Genomic DNA, 15,864 nt, shown 5'->3' with positions numbered 1-15,864 from the left:
GACGTTTTTGGAAAGTGTAGGGGACAATTTCCTGGTGCAAGTGCTGGAGGAACCAACTAGGGGCAGAGCTCTTCTCAACCTGCTGCTCACAAACCGGGAAGAATTAGTAGGGGAAGCAAAAGTGGATGGGAAGCTGGGAGGCAGTGACCATGAGATGTCAAGTTCAGGATCCTGACACAAGGAAGAAAGGAGAGCAGCAGAATATGGAGTTTTGGAAGAATATGGAATATTCATATCCAGAATATGGAAGTCCTGGACTTCAGAAAAGCAGACTTTGACAACCTCAGGGAACTGATTGGCAGGATCCCCTAGGAGAATAACATGAGGGGGATAGGAGTCCAGGAGGGCTGGCTGTATTTTAAAGAATCCTTATTGAGGTTACAGGGACAAACCATCCCGATGTGTAGAAAGAATAGTAAATATGGCAGGCGACCAGCTTGGCTTAACAGTGAAATCCTTGCTGATCTTGAACACAAAAAAGAAGCTTACAAGAAGTGAAAGATTGGAGAAATGACCAGGGAAGAGTATAAAAATATTGCTCGGGCATGCAGGAGTGAAATCAGGAAGGCCAAATCACACCTGAAGTTGCACTAGCAAGAGATGTTAAGAGTAACAAGAAGGGTTTCTTCAGGTATGTTAGCAACAAGAAGACAGTTAAGAAAAGTGTGGGCCCCTTACTGAATGAGGGAGGCAACCTAGTGACAGAGGATGTGGAAAAAGCTAATGTACTCAATGCTTTTTTTGCCTCTGTCTTCACGAACAAGGTCAGCTCCCAGACTACTGCACTGGGCAGTACAGCATGGGGAGGAGGTGACCAGCCCTCTGTGGAGAAAGAAGTGGTTCGGGACTACTTAGAAAAGCTGGACAAGCACAAGTCCATGGGGCCGGATGCGTGCATCCGAGAGTGCTAAAGGAGTTGGCGGATGTAATTGCAGAGCCATTGGCCGTTATATTTTAAAACTCATGGTGATCGGGGGAAGTCCCGGATGACTGGAAAAAGGCTAATGTAGTGCCCATCTTTAAGAAAGAAGGAGGAGGATCTGGGGAACAACAGGCCAGTCAGCCTCACCTCAGTCTCTGGAAAAATCATGGAACAGGTCCTCAAGGAATCAATTCTGAAGCACTTGGAGGAGAGGAAGGTGATCAGGAACGGTCAGCATGGATTCACCAAGGGCAAGTCATGCCTGACTAATCTAATTGCCTTCTATGACGAGATAACTGGCTCTGTGGATGAGGGGAAAGCAGTGGGTGTGTTGTTCCTTGACTTTAGCAAAGCTTTTTACACGGTCTCCCACAGTATTCTTGCCAGCAAGTTAAAGTATGGGCTGGATGAATGGACTATAAGGTGGATAGAAAGCTGGCTAGATCGTCGGGCTTAATGGGTAGTGATCAATGGCTCTGTCTAGTTGGCAGCCGTTATCAAGTGGAGTGCCCCAAGGATCGGTCCTCGGGCCGGGTTTGTTCAATATCTTCATTAATGATCTGGAGGATGGTGTAAATTGCACCCTTAGCAAGTTTGCAGATGACACTAAACTGGGAGGAGAGATAGATACGCTGGAGGGTAGGGATAGGATACAGAGGGACCTAGACAAATTAGAGGATTGGGCCAAAAGAAATCTGATGAGGTTCAACAAGGACAAGTGCAGAGTCCTGCACTTAGGACAGAAGAATCCCATGCACTGCTACAGACTAGGGACCGAATGGCTAGGCAGCAGTTTTTCAGAAAAGGACCTAGGGGTGACAGTGGATGAGAAGCTGGATATGAATCAACAGTGGGCCGTTGTTGCCGAGGCCAATGGTATTTTGGGATATATAAGTAGGGGCATTGCCAGCAGATCGAGGGACGTGATCATTCCCCTCTATTTGACATTAGTGAGGCCTCATCTGGAGTACTGTGTCCAGTTTTGGGCCCCACACCGCAAGAAGGATGTGGAAAAATTGGAAAACATCCAGCGGAGGGCAACAAAAATGATGAGGGGACTGGAACACATGACTTATGAGGAGAGGCTTAGGGAACTGGGATTGTTTAGTCTGCGGAAGAGAAGAATGAGGGGGATTTGATAGCTGCTTTCAACTACCTGAAAGGGGGTTCCAAAGAGGATGGATCTAGACTGTTCTCAGTGGTAGCAGATGACAGAATGAGGAATAATGGTCTCAAGTGCAGTGGGGGAGGTTTTAGGTTGGATATTAGGAAAAACTTTTTCACTAGGAGGGTGGTGAAACACTGGAACGCGTTACCTAGGGAGGTGGTGGAATCTCCTTCCTTAGAAGTTTTTAAGGTCAGGCTTGCCAAAGCCCTGGCTGGGATGATTTAGTTGGGGATTGATCCTGCTTTGAGCAGGGGGTTGGACTAGATGACCTCCTGAGGTCCCTTCCAACCCTGATATTCTATGACATCACTTTTTTGCTTTAATTTTTAAGGACATTTGGAATTAAATTATTTGAATAGTTGAAATACTAATGTTGAGTCTGACGCTAAGTGTTACTGTTCATTTGTATGCTTCCATGCAGAATGCTTTTCAACAAACAGCAATTTGAGAAGCATACTGGAATCCAACTAAGACATTTACATGTCCTGGCATGTGCCTGAATTCTTTTAGACAATATACTTAAATTCTGGACAATAATTTATACACTCACCTTCATTCTTTGATGCTCTTGCTATAGATCACTACTTGTTTGCTCCGCAATGTAAGTGGTTTAATCTGAATGCTTGTGAACTCTCTACTGCGTCAGTGATTTATTTGCTATTGATATGTACAAACAACAAAGGTTGACAATTGAGTAACTGAGTAGTCAAAGTATAAGGTCCCCACTAATTATCCTTTTCATGTTCAGTTACAAACACAATTAAAGTTTTATTAATGACTAATTCCTCACAATATCCCTGTGTTTTAGTGTTTCATTGATTAGCCTGTGAGAGTGCTAATAAAGGTTCCTGGCCCTGAAGAGTGGGTGTTTTCAACTTCTGTCCTACTAGAAATTACTGACATATCCATTAACTCTGAGAATTGAATGTGCAATTGACAAGTCGTCTTAAAGTAAATGCATTCCTAATGCATGATTAAATCTAACAGATCACCCCACCTTCACATCCAAGGTAAGAGCATGTTTGCTGTCTGTAACTGTTAATTTTTAAACTTAACAAATGAAAAGAGTTGTATTGTGTATTCCAAAGTCTCACTGAGGGCTAGATTCTTCCTGGAGGCTCAGCCCTGACACTGAGTGAGAGGTGACATATAACTGCTCTACACCAGGAGAAGTCCTGGGACAGGTATGTTACTCACAGTGCCACCTAGTGGCTAAACATTATAATACAGTTTAAAATTACATTCTAGGTACAACTTAGTCCTAAATGACTTCCTGACAGTGTATGAAACATTTATAATTTGGGGATGCTACCTAAAGAGGTCCTAGTTTGTTGCACAAATGAGGTTCCTGACTGAATGTAGATTACTATGTTATGTCACTGGGCTTTTGAAAACAAGATTAAGGATGCTTAATTTATTATAATTTAAAAATAAAAAACTAAGTTAATTCCCTTACCTAGCCATTGATTTCAATGAAAAATAATGACTAGGACACTTGTTAAATTCAGCATTGAGTGATAATATTTAAGGATCTTGTAAAGTGCCCTTCTCTTCAGCATCTGGGGTCTTTAAAAAAAAAATGTAAGAAGATACAAAATCAAACACAAATTACCCAACATAGGTAGCTTATAAACAGCAGTCACTGCTGCAAGAAAAGATTTGCAGACAAATTACCTTCATGATCACAAGCAGACAATAACAGTTAGCAAAACACCTGTCTACATAAGCATGCTCAAGATCACCAAATCCATAGGGAGCAAATTGCACAGATTAGCAGGGGCAGCAGGTTTGTATAATTTTTGATGGTGCCCAGAATGGGTGTAAGTCCCACCCTTCCCTCTGCCTTGTAAGCCGATTATATATTTTTAAATAATGTAAAAATGGACTGGAAACAGTAAGCATTTAACAGTTTGCCTTTATTGAACAATATTGTTATAAGAAAAAATATTTAACTAAGAATATCAACTTTATTAATACTCTTTTGAATATGGAAACAACCAAACACTCTTGGATCAATAACCCTCAAAAGCAAATACTTTCTAAAATTAAAACAGATATAGCCCCTTCTTTTGCGATGTTCTTCGTCATTGTTTGGTTCCTGAAATGAAGCCATCCAGGAGACTTGCAATGTCCAATTCAGAGGTAGAGTTCTTATGAATGTACAGATTTAGATGTCCTTGGCCCATTGTTTGCAAATAATTTTTCAGTTTGCGCAGGCAACAGAATGATCGCTATGCGGAGCAAGCTGTAGTCGGAATTGTGTAGAATAATTTCAGGAGAACTGTAACTTCGACAATGTCACTATAAACAAACCTTCATTTTGTTTCAGAAATTGCTTCACTTCACTCACCAAATTAAGCAGGCAATTTCTCGATCTGCAAATATCACTGAATGTTTCTAAATGAAGAGATAGCTTCTCCGTGTTAATGTCACCATGGAAAGCTTCACTTATTGGGACAATGTCCTGCTTTGAGCCATAGTTATATGCTTCTCCAATTTCACTGCAAATGTAAAGCTTTCTGTTGAAAACCTCTGTTTTCAATGGCAACTTTGCAAGCATCAATGATCCTGTCATATAATTGATGAAAATACTCTTTGGGGTCACTGAAGGTGTAAGGAAAGCTTCCATGGTTGAGCCAACTCGGTGGCTTGCATTTTCTCAGGAGTGTAGGATCATCTAAATATTTCTTGCCTTCTCTACTGTTGTTTCCCAGAAGTGACTGTATGATGAGTTGGTGTGCATCCCACTCAACACCTCTTGCAACAGGCCAACTTTCTTCATAACACTTGCCAGTGACACGTCTTGAGCTTTGAATTGTTGCATTAACTTCTACAGGACCCAGGGCTTTCACAAGACCTGTCAGTGTAAAGTACGTTGAAAAAGATTGAAGCTGCTTCTCGAATCCACTACGTTTTGAGCCAAATTCATTGGAAGAATAACTAAATTCATCTAGCCAGTTCATCATAGCCTCGTAGTAGTGGAGCAGTGATTTAATGCTACTGATCCTTAGTGTCCATCTCGTTGGGCACAATGGTTGTAAAGAAGGCTCCCCTTCACTCTGAAACTCTGAGAATGCTGCCATTTGCTTTGGTAAGTCTCTGAAGGCTTTGAGATCTTTTACCATTGAAAATATATCACGACATTCTTGAATATTATGCAGGGCATCCTTCGTGGCAAGGTTAAGGGAATGTGCAGCACATTGCACAGATTCCTCTCTTGGCTCTTGATCCTTCACTCTGGCTTGGACCCCAGTAAATTTGCTGGACACATTACTGGCTCTGTCATAACACTGCCCCCAGCAATCAGAAAAGGGCAAATCACACCTGAGAAGCGTATCTTCCACAGTTTTGAAAAGAGAAGCAGCATCCATTGCATCAGTTTGTTAAAACACAATAAACTCTTCATAAATCTCCCAGTCCTCACTAGAAAAGAACCTTAAAGGAAAACTTGCTTGTTCTTTTCTTGACAAATCAGTAGTCTTATCCATTACACTCACCCAAGCCCCAGCTGCTCAGGTCCAGGAAGCCCCCTTGCCTCCCCTGTGGTGGCTGGGTGCTGGGGGGGAGGAGGCTGTCATCACATGTGGCCTCCTCCTCTGCTGCAGCCTGCTGCCCCTCACTGTAGCCTCATGGGGGATGGGGCTGCCCCTTGCCCACTGTGGAGCAGGAGTGGTGGCTGTGGATGGGGGCAGTGTGGGGGCGCGGGGCATGGATCACAGGGTTAGACACTCTCACCAAAGCCCCAGCAGCTGCTCAGGTGAGTAAGGTCCAGAGGTCTCCCAGTTGGAAGCCCCCTCCGTGTCACCTCCCAGTGGGTGCCGGGGGAGGGGAGGGATGCCAATCATGTGTGCACCTCGTCCCCTCCTCAGATGCAGCAGCAACCAGTCGCCTCTGCCTGCTGCCAGCGCTGCTCTTGTGCTGTAGCCTAGCCTTAGGCAGCAGCGGCTGGCGATGCAGGCCAGGGAGAGCAGAACAGAGCGGCAGGGCAGCCAGAGCCACCCACTTTCAATCAGGCAGGGACCCTCCAGGGCCCAGGGGAGGGGTGTGGGAAGGGGCAGCAGCCAGGGGCTGGGGGACACTCCCGGCAGGGCTGGGGGAAAGACCCGGCTCCAAACATTGGTGGAACCAGGCCCCCGGACCCTGAAATTCCTGGAGCCTGGGCACCACGGCCCCCTATAACTCACCGCCCCTGCAGATTAGGGCCCTCCACTGGAAAAGCTCTGCTACCTGTCCTGGGGAGTTTGCTTGTAGGAACTGATGCCAAGGGCATACCACCTGATCTTAGCTGATGTGACGGAATATAAGTTGCCAGGTGTTTAATAATACACTAGTGCAGGAAGCTGGTAAGCAAAGTCCTCAGGGCAAGAATCAACACTAGCAAATGTACCTGGATAGAAAGATGAAATCCAAGTATCCCAAGGCTCAACATGGGGACCAATCTTGTCAGAAACTGAATGTGTTTAGAAAGTGGGACAAGTCTGCAGATAGCATCAAGACAGAAGGGGTGGTGATTGCTAGGGAGGACAGAGTCCATCTGCAGCTGACTGAGGCAATTTAAGGAAATAGGAAACTGGTTGGGTATGTTTGCATGCACCAAAGATAAGTACAAGGCAATGTAAACATTGGAATTTTGCTGGAAGAGCCAAAGAGACTTAGGTGTATCAGAGACACAGGTGCCTAGCTGTAGTGAGGAAGTTTGGGTTTATAAACAAGGCAATGATGTACATATCTGAGGGGGGGGAATGGCATCCATACAGAAGGCTAGTAGAAACCTGGATTGGGAAAGGATATGCATTTCACAGTTTCCTGCAATCACTTGTCTTTGATGTTGTTTTGAAAAGAAAGTTGGACTTAATGACAATATCTGGCTTTGTAGACTCCCTCCTCGGGACCTATGCTACCAGCACTCCCAGCTATCTTCGAGACATCACTGACTTCCTGAGGAAACTACAATCCATCGGTGATCTTCCTGAAAACACCATCCTGGCCACTATGGATGTAGAAGCCCTCTATGCCAACATTCCACACAAAGATGGACAACAAGCTGTCAGGAATGGTATCCCCGATAATGTCACGGCAAACCTGGTGGCTGAATTTTGTGACTTTGTCCTCACCATAACTATTTCACATTTGGGGACAATGTATACCTTCAAATCAGCGGCACTACTATGGGTACCCGCATGGCCCCACAGTATGCCAACATTTTTATGGCTGACTTAGAACAACGCTTCCTCAGCTCTCGTCCCCTAATGCCCTTACTCTACTTGCACTACATTGAAGACATCTTCATTATATGGACCCATGGAAAAGAAGCCCTTGAGGAATTCCACCATGGAATTTCCATCCCACCATCAACCTCAGCCTGGACCAGTCCACACAAGAGATCCACTTCCTGGACACTACGGTGCTAATAAGCGATGGTCACATAAACACCACCCTATACCGGAAACCTACTGACCGCTATTCCTACCTATATGCCTCCAGCTTTCATCCAGACCACACCACACGATCCATTGTCTACAGCCAAGCTCTACGATACAATCACATTTGCTCCAACCCCTCAGACAGAGACAAACACCTGCAAGATCTCTATCAAGCATACTTACAACTACAATACCCACCTGCTGAAGTGAAGATCGACAGAGCCAGAAGAGTACCCAGAAGTCACCTACTACAGGACAGGCCCAACAAAGAAAATAACAGAATGCCACTAGCCATCACCTTCTGCCCCCAACTAAAACCTCTCCAACGCATCATCAAGGATCTACAACCTATCCTGAAGGACGACCCATCACTCTCACAGATCTTGGGAGACAGGCCCGTCCTTGCTTACAGACAGCCCCCCAACCTGAAGCAAATACTCACCAGCAACCACACACCAGAACCACTAACCCAGGAACCTATCCTTGCAACAAAGCCTGTTGCCAACTCCGTCCACATATCTATTCAGGGGACGCCATCATAGGGCCTAATCACATCAGCCACACCATCAGAGGCTCGTTCACCTGCACATCTACCACTGTGATATATGCCGTCATGTGCCAGCAATGCCCCTCTGCCATGTACATTGGTCAAACTGGACAGTCTACATAAAAGAATAAATGGACACATCACATGTCAAGAATTATAACATTCAAAAACCAATTGGAGAACACTTCAATCTCTCTGGTCACTCAATTACAGACCTAAAAGTGGCAGTACTTCAACAAAAAAGCTTCAAAAACAGACTCCAAGGAGAGACCGCTGAATTGGAATTAATTTGCAAACTGGATAAAATTAACTTAGGCTTGAATAGAGACTGGGAGTGGATGGGTCATTACACAAAGTAAAACTATTACCCCATGTTTATCCCCCCCTCCCCAGCTGTTCCTCAGACGTTCTTGTCTACTGCTGGAAATGGCCCACCTTGATTATCACTACAAAAGGTCGTCCTCCTCCCACCCACCCCCGCTCTCCTGCTGGTAATAGCTCACCTTAAGTGATCACTCTGGTTACCATGTTCTCTGTGTATATAAATCTCCCCACTGTATTTTCTACTGAATGCATCTGATGAAGTGAGCTGTAGCTCATGAAAGCTTATGCTCAAATACATTTGTTAGTCTCTAAGGTGCCACAAGTCCTCCTTTTCTTTTTGCGAATATCTGATCTGTTCACAAAAGAAATGAAATACAGGAATAATGAAAAAAGCCTGTCCCCTCTCCCCACCATTCACTTTCTAATTGTGCCTCTGAGACGCATTTTAATTCACTTTGAATTACACTGGAATTTTTGTTAAGGCTCTGTATACTGTCTAGAGCCTCTAAAGCATGCATTCTGTTTAGTTTACATATGCTGTAAGCACCATTAAAAGTGTATGCTTACTACATAATATGAACCTCTCCCACAGTGCTTAGAATAGGAAATACCACAAACACTACAGTAAATTCCAGTACTGTGTATAAATGTCCAGTTTTTAATCATACTGAATATTTTAAAATAATGAATGATCGGTACATTTCTGTTGTCAGAATTCAGATTCTGAAGCATCACGGTTTTTCATTTGTGTACTGAAAAATTGTGGTCCACTTAATTTTCAGTTGTGAATATGCTATGCAGCTTCATAAGTGGGAAGTGGCTTTCCCATAAACTATCTTCCTCAGATATTTATTGGGAGAAGCCTCCCAGAGCACTGGGGATAGGCAGAATGCATAACATGATTCTAGAGCCACCATTCCCCCCACCCCACCTCGAGATCTTGTCTGAGTCCTCACTGGATGCTTCTGACATTACCACTCCATCAGATGATAAACTAGAGGATGCTACCTTTTCCCCCAAGACCAAGCACATTACTTGTGACAGACTGGCTCTTTACTATTTCAAGGAGTGTGTGGTCCAAACGTTGTAGGTTTAAACCAAACCCTCCATCAGGTTAATGGAACTGGATTTCAACATCAAGCCAACTGCTGCTCAAGCGATGGCCGCTAGAGAACAGCCCCATGGCTGGCTACTCAGTGTTCCAGTGACGGTCAAAGTCACAATGAAGCCTGGGGGTTACAGCAGCTGGAGCTATCTGGGGAGACTGCAGAAGGGAAGGTTGGTAGGGGAAAGGACCACAAAAGTTAAATTAGGCATTTGCATTTATGTATTATTTAAAAAATGGAACATTTTACTCTCCAACCCAGGAGTTATAATTTATTGGGGGTTCTTGTGAAATCAAAAGCCAGAAGAGTAAACCTGGAAATAGAAATACAGCCCCTACATTCATCTACCTGTTTCTTCATTTCATATTTTAAACAATTTAATTATTCACACCAGCTCAGTAACAGCTGGGGGCCAGTTCCTCAGCAGGAGTAAATTGATTTATCTCCATATACTTCCCTTTATTAATCTGACTGGATGATTGAGATTTCAAAGGAGATCTATCAATTTACACCAGTTGACACTCTGGCCCTGAATATCTAAGCTATGTAAATATAGGCTTCTATTTGTTTTCTTGGCTTCAAGGTTGGTGAAAAATTGCACACATACCAACTCTTCTACTTCACTCCCATGCCTGATAATTAAAAATAAAATCCACATTTATATGGGTTAATGAAAAAGATAAACATTTTTCAATCTCACTTCAAATGTAAAAGAAAAATGAAACACAAAGACAAATTACACAAGCAGAGAACTGTAATTTTGACAAACAACATCAACAAAATGTTTTCTTTGTAAAACAGTGACTTTTCTGCCAAGGTCAAATGTACACAACTCTTGATTTTTTCCAACAGGGCAGAATTTCATCATTTTCTTGTCAAAGTCTGTTGAGCCACTGGTGAAAAATGGCTAAAATTTCACACAGGATCAAATCTGTGACTACTCCTAGCATCAGAAGTTTTATCTTCTTATTACTCCTTTTTATCAAGCAGCCCAGTTTCAGGTGTTTCTAAGACAGCCTTTCATTCTGCCAACATTCAGAAAAGAGCAGGTTTGTATTAAACAACTTTAGACATAGTGAATACATCATTTCCTATGAGTATTTCTGCTGGAATTCAATCCAACACACCAACATTTAAAATGGCTTCCACGCCTTCCCACTCCAAATGCACTTTAGCTAAAGGCACACTGGTTTTACAGCTTCCCAATGCCAGGAGCTCTACACTTTCTCCCTGCAGCCTGTCAGTCTTCCTGACCATGCTCTTGCTAATCAGAGAGATCTGGGCACCAATGTCTCTCCACTCTAGGCATTCTTTGCCATTCTCTGTGATGATTTAATAAACTCAGCAGCAACCTCCAAAGGGCCGGACCTTACAAAGATTATCAGGAATGTTTCAGGCACCTCTGTGGATCCTGTGTTTACAACAGCGGCATTACTCTGGGTTGTGGCTGGATGGTTGTAGGCTTAGATTCCCTTTGGTTAGGGCAATTGTCCCTCAGGTGCTTGGTGGAATTACATGTGAAATACTTTCTGGGTCCGTTCTCCGATGACATAGGTCTGCAAATGTGATTTCCAGGAGGGCATCGGTTCTGAGGAGATAAGTGCCTGGGCTCAACCCTCCCACTTTCCTCCCTCTGCCCTTCCCTTGGAGGCTTGTGCTCACTGGAAACTGTCTTGTGTCAGCAGCCTCTTGCACAGACATTAGAGATTTATCCCAAAGAACAGCTCTGATTTCATCAGAGCATACATACACTTAGAAAATGCTCTTGTGCAAAAAGTTCAAGTAACTGGTCGTAATTCTCTGCCCCTTTTCCTTCTGCCCATTTCCTCATCAAATCATACATATATTCTCTACAACTCATATTAACATCCTTTTTGAGTTTCTAAATCTCAACCTGTACACTTCAGGGGTGATTTGAAACCTTTGCAATACAGCCTTTTCAAATTCATTGTATTTCAAACCTATTCAATTGGCATTTCATTAAATACATTTACTGCTTTATCCAAAAGCCTTTTCACCAGCGTGGGGAATTTCTTGTCTTCTGGGACCTTATGCAACACACAGAATCTTTCAAAAGTAGTAAGATATTCCTCAATGCAATCTGATTTTTTGTATGCAGGGCATAGCTTGTCCCATCAGACTATTCCTGAGAAATAGAGAGTACCTGTGGGTTGTGTCCATATTTATCCATCATATCCAGGTTATACAGTCTCTCTCTCTCTCCCCCCCCCCTTTCTTGGGCTTCTTTCTCTTTTTAGTTCCATTGTTCACTGGTGTGCTTCCTCCTTTTCTTTTTGCGAATACAGACTAACACGGCTGCTACTCTGAAACCTTCCTCCTGTTGTTGCTTTTCTGCCTCCCTCTCCTCGTCTCTCAGGTCCACTTTTTTGGCTCTCTGGTCTGCTTCTCTTATTTGGTTTTATCTTGCTGTTTGGCTTCCCATTTCTGGTGATCATGAGCTGCTTTTGCAGCTTTGCATTCTTTCTCTTTCTGATCAGCCTCCAATCTGTCTAGTTCTAACGTTGTGGTTATTTCGCTGCTGTTCATTTTAAAATGCCTTTTGTTCTAGGTCCTTGCCCAAAATAAGCAAACAAAAAACAATAAATCTGTAAACTTTCTTTGACTCCACTCAGCCTTCTCACTTGAAAAATCTCTTAAAAATCTAGTAAATCAGTGGTTTGAGTCAGACATGCCAAACCCATGAAAAAAATTGTAGAAATTGGGCTTGTTTTTAGTTTAATTGGCTTGTGAGTTTCTTGTTGGCTAGTTTTTGTCTTGTTGCAGCTTGTTACTTCTTTGTTTTGATCGGCTCCAAGCAAGCAGAGACAAGGGGCAAGAGGGGGAGAGATTCAGGGGTGCACAGCAGGCCCACCACAGTCCCAGACTGCCCACCTAGGGGGGATCTAGTCATATAGAGTGCTGGGGTTCTTAGGGACTGGCTTGCTTTGGCCTTGTTTTGAAATGGTATTAGCTTAATTTTTGGCTTATTGTGAAAGTCGGGGTGCTTATTTACCACGTGAAAGTTGGCAACTGTGGTTTGAGTGTGAGCCAAATAGCAAGCAGAAAACAGTAAATCCTGTTTGACTATGCCAATGTGATGCTTTGGGAGTTCACCACTGCCTGCCCTGTAACAGAGTGCTTCTATGCTGTGCAGCTTTGGCTCAGAGCCCTGATGCAAGTAGCCTTCACCAGCATAATGGCTTCATCCTAGGTTCTCCTAGCCTTGTTACTCCTTGCAGGATGACACCAACAACTCTTCCAGTCCTGAATCTCCCCAAAACCATCTCCCTCTGCAGTTTCCAGTTCCTCTCACAGGACACTCACAGAAGTTATCAAGTTTTTTGCTGACAAAGAGACAGAGCATACACCAGCCTGTTAGTTTAGCTGAACACTTCACCCTTCCGTTTAATACACAGCACTACTCCTGGGGGAATTCTGAGCCAAAAAATTAAAAATTCTGCAAAATTCTGCATATTTTATTTGTCAAAATAACACTATAGATTCACGTCAGTTTTAATTAGTTTGGTAATTTATTTCAAAATATCTGTCAGCAACTATATCTGTAACAATGCAGACACACAAAAAATTCCCCCAGGTGTAGAGAGTTAAAGAAACCCCTGTGACAACCCAGTTCCTGTTTCTCTGCCCTCTCCCCACCAGAGCCCAGCTGTGGAGCCAGACAACCACACCCCCTCCCCCAGAGCCCAACTGCATGGCGCTCCCCAGCCCAGACACCCCTACCTCCCAGAGCCCAGCTGCCAAACACCCACACCCCCTACCTGCTAGAGCCCAGGGATCCAGAGGGACAAACAGCCTGATGCTGGGTCCTGAGCTTGTGTGGAATTTTCTGCTTGCCATCTCCTTCCTTCAGGGCATGCCAGGAGTTGCAACTGCCCAGAATCCTCCAGCTCTGTCCCCGTTCTCTTCACAGTATCCTCTATTTTGGAGCTGGGCTCTGCCAAATCTAGTGGCTGCCAGCAGCTCAGCAGCCCATTTCTGTGGGGGGAAAAGGAAATTCTGCACAGAACATTAATTTCTGTGCAAATTCTGCATTGTGCAGAATTCCCCAAGAGTAACAGCACTGAGATGGTTTTGCAGTCAAACAAGAATAAGTTTATTAACAAAGAACAGAGTATAAGAGATAATAAAAAAGAATAGAAAACATAGATATGGCTACAAGTAAAACAAAAAACAATTACACTTTCTAGTGACTAAAACTTAACTTCAGCAAGTTACAATCTTTATCTAAGCAATTTTCTCACTTACAGTCAGTTCCAGCTGCTCGGTTTTCAGGCTAGGAGGATTCGTTTTTCATGAACTCAAAGGGTGTTGCTCTCCTTTTATTCCCTAGTGATGCATTGCTTTCTGCTTATATTTCCCAAAGTCTATTGTCTCTGTTTCAAAAGCCAGGAAGACTTCCTGGGAAGTGCAGACTCCATCCCCTGTCATGATAGTTAAATGGTCTTCCCCCCACCCTCAGCCCCGCTCATTTAGCTTGGTGGCTTTGTTTCCCTTGTATGTAGATGTACTTTTCATTGTCCTGAGGTGTTACCTGGCTCAGTTTACACTAGAGACACAGAAAAACAGGTGAAACAACATTCCTTTGTCTAAGACAGGCTGGGATTGTGCATTGCTTGCAAAACACCTTTTGAGAACATAGTTCCAGCAACACATCTAAAACTGTTTATACATCATCTTTATATACAGCATACAATAATATTACTGACCAGTGTGTTACTGGCTAGCAGATGATACCTTACCTAGCACCTTTTAGATACAGATGATGGCAACAGTGTACTGGGACAATGAGTGGGTCCGGCCTGAAGTGAGTTATAGTATGATGTGCCCTCTGCCAGTTGGTGCTGAGTGACTCCCTGGGTTGCAGATGAGTAAATAATATTATCTTCATTTTAAATAAGGGAAAACTGAGCCACAGAGTGGTCAAGTGACTTGGCTAAGATCCCACAGGCATTCATAGCTGAACTGAGAACAGAACCCAAGTCTTCTGGCTCCCTGCCCATGCCCCATTCACTAGTCCACACTGACTTTAATGGATGAGAATTATTTTTGCTTTATTCATTTATGACCAGCATTAGGAAACTACTGAGCCTGAACAAGTTCCCTTCACGGAACAGGAACAGCAAAATAAGCTGTTGCCCAACCAATGCTTTATCTAATTTTAGTTTTCACTCCCAATCTTTTTAAATGTCCAGTCAGCACTGAAGAGTCTGCCTGTTTTTCCCCACATTCTTATCTCCTCCCTCACTTAGCTCATGAATCTTCTCTAAAAAAATTTGATATGTAAGAAATATTAGTTCAGTATTATGGCTATCAGTGCCCTGTAAGTAATCAAGTCCTATGACCCGTGATGATGGTTCCAGCAGCAGTAAAGAAAATATTCAGAGTAAGCACTTGAGGGAGGACAGCAAGGGTTCCATAGCAAATAAGATGCTGAGTACAAGAGACCACACAGAGTGTGCACTGAGAGTTGGGCTGACACAGGATAAAAAATCTGGTATTTTTTGCCCTGTCACCAACCCAGAAAAATGGCAAAATTCATTACATTTTTCTCCATTCACTACTAGTATTATCTTCTTGTTTTAAACATATTCAGAAAGTCTTCACTGATTTCCAGTGCTGTCCTCTTGTGACACATTGTCAGTATGGCTTGAAGTTCTAATCATACTTGGCCAACTTTTACTACAACTTTTGGAGCCAACTACACTGATTTAGAGTGACAGCCAAGGAGGAACATACTAGTAGAAATAATGAAAGGCTATAAGCATTGTATATGATTTGGGTAGTATCCCTTTAAATAATTTGGGAGCCCTCTAATGAGCCTCTACGTGACCTCTTCTATAGCAAAAGCCACTAGAACCTAACACAGCAGCAGTGTATAGAGGTAGCTGTGTTTTCTATGTTTTATATAGATAGCAAACATGGTTATTTGGAATCTAATTGTGTCACATACTTTCCACATATTCTTAATATTGTGTAAAGAGCAAAGACACAACACACACCCAGAAGGAAGAGAAATGGTTTATTATATAATTTCTATCATGTAATTTAGTACAGAGTTATTTAGCAAAACAGCTAAGATCTCTGAGACAGAAAGGATGAAATTAGGAAATAGAAAACTTAATCTGAATAGAAGGGAGACTGGAAAAGAGCAAATATAGTGCCAATCTATAAAAAGGGAAATAAAGACAACCCGGGGAATTACAGACCAGTTATCTTAACTTTTGTACCCGGAAAGATAATGGAGCAAATAATTTAGCAATCAATTTGCAAACATCTAGAAGATAATAAGGTCATAAGTAACAGTCAGTATGGATTTGTCAAGAACAAATCATGTCAAACCCACTTGATAGCTA

At 43.1% G+C, this 15,864-nt stretch overlaps 1 long non-coding RNA gene across 12 annotated transcripts in view; it reads right to left on the bottom strand.

Annotated features, from left to right (window-relative positions):
* Nucleotides 1–10,226: 10,226 nt before the first annotated feature.
* Nucleotides 10,227–15,864, bottom strand: part of LOC119863854 — a 53,486-nt gene continuing 47,848 nt past the window's right edge. For 7 of the 12 annotated variants that reach the window (XR_006278046.1, XR_006278045.1, XR_006278048.1 and 4 more), the window contains 2 exons: nucleotides 13,270–13,537; nucleotides 10,227–12,834 (listed from right to left, as the gene is read on the bottom strand). This is a non-coding gene — a long non-coding RNA (uncharacterized LOC119863854). The remainder of the gene's footprint in view (nucleotides 12,835–13,269; nucleotides 13,538–15,864) is intronic. The other 5 variants (XR_006278053.1, XR_006278051.1, XR_006278055.1 and 2 more) reach the window with 2 other exon arrangements.

The sequence above is a fragment of the Dermochelys coriacea genome, chromosome 11 (assembly GCF_009764565.3).
Source record: "Dermochelys coriacea isolate rDerCor1 chromosome 11, rDerCor1.pri.v4, whole genome shotgun sequence".
Lineage (NCBI taxonomy): Eukaryota > Metazoa > Chordata > Testudines > Dermochelyidae > Dermochelys > Dermochelys coriacea.
Note: the sequence above shows the minus strand (reverse complement) of the source record. Positions and strands in the feature narration are given on the sequence as shown.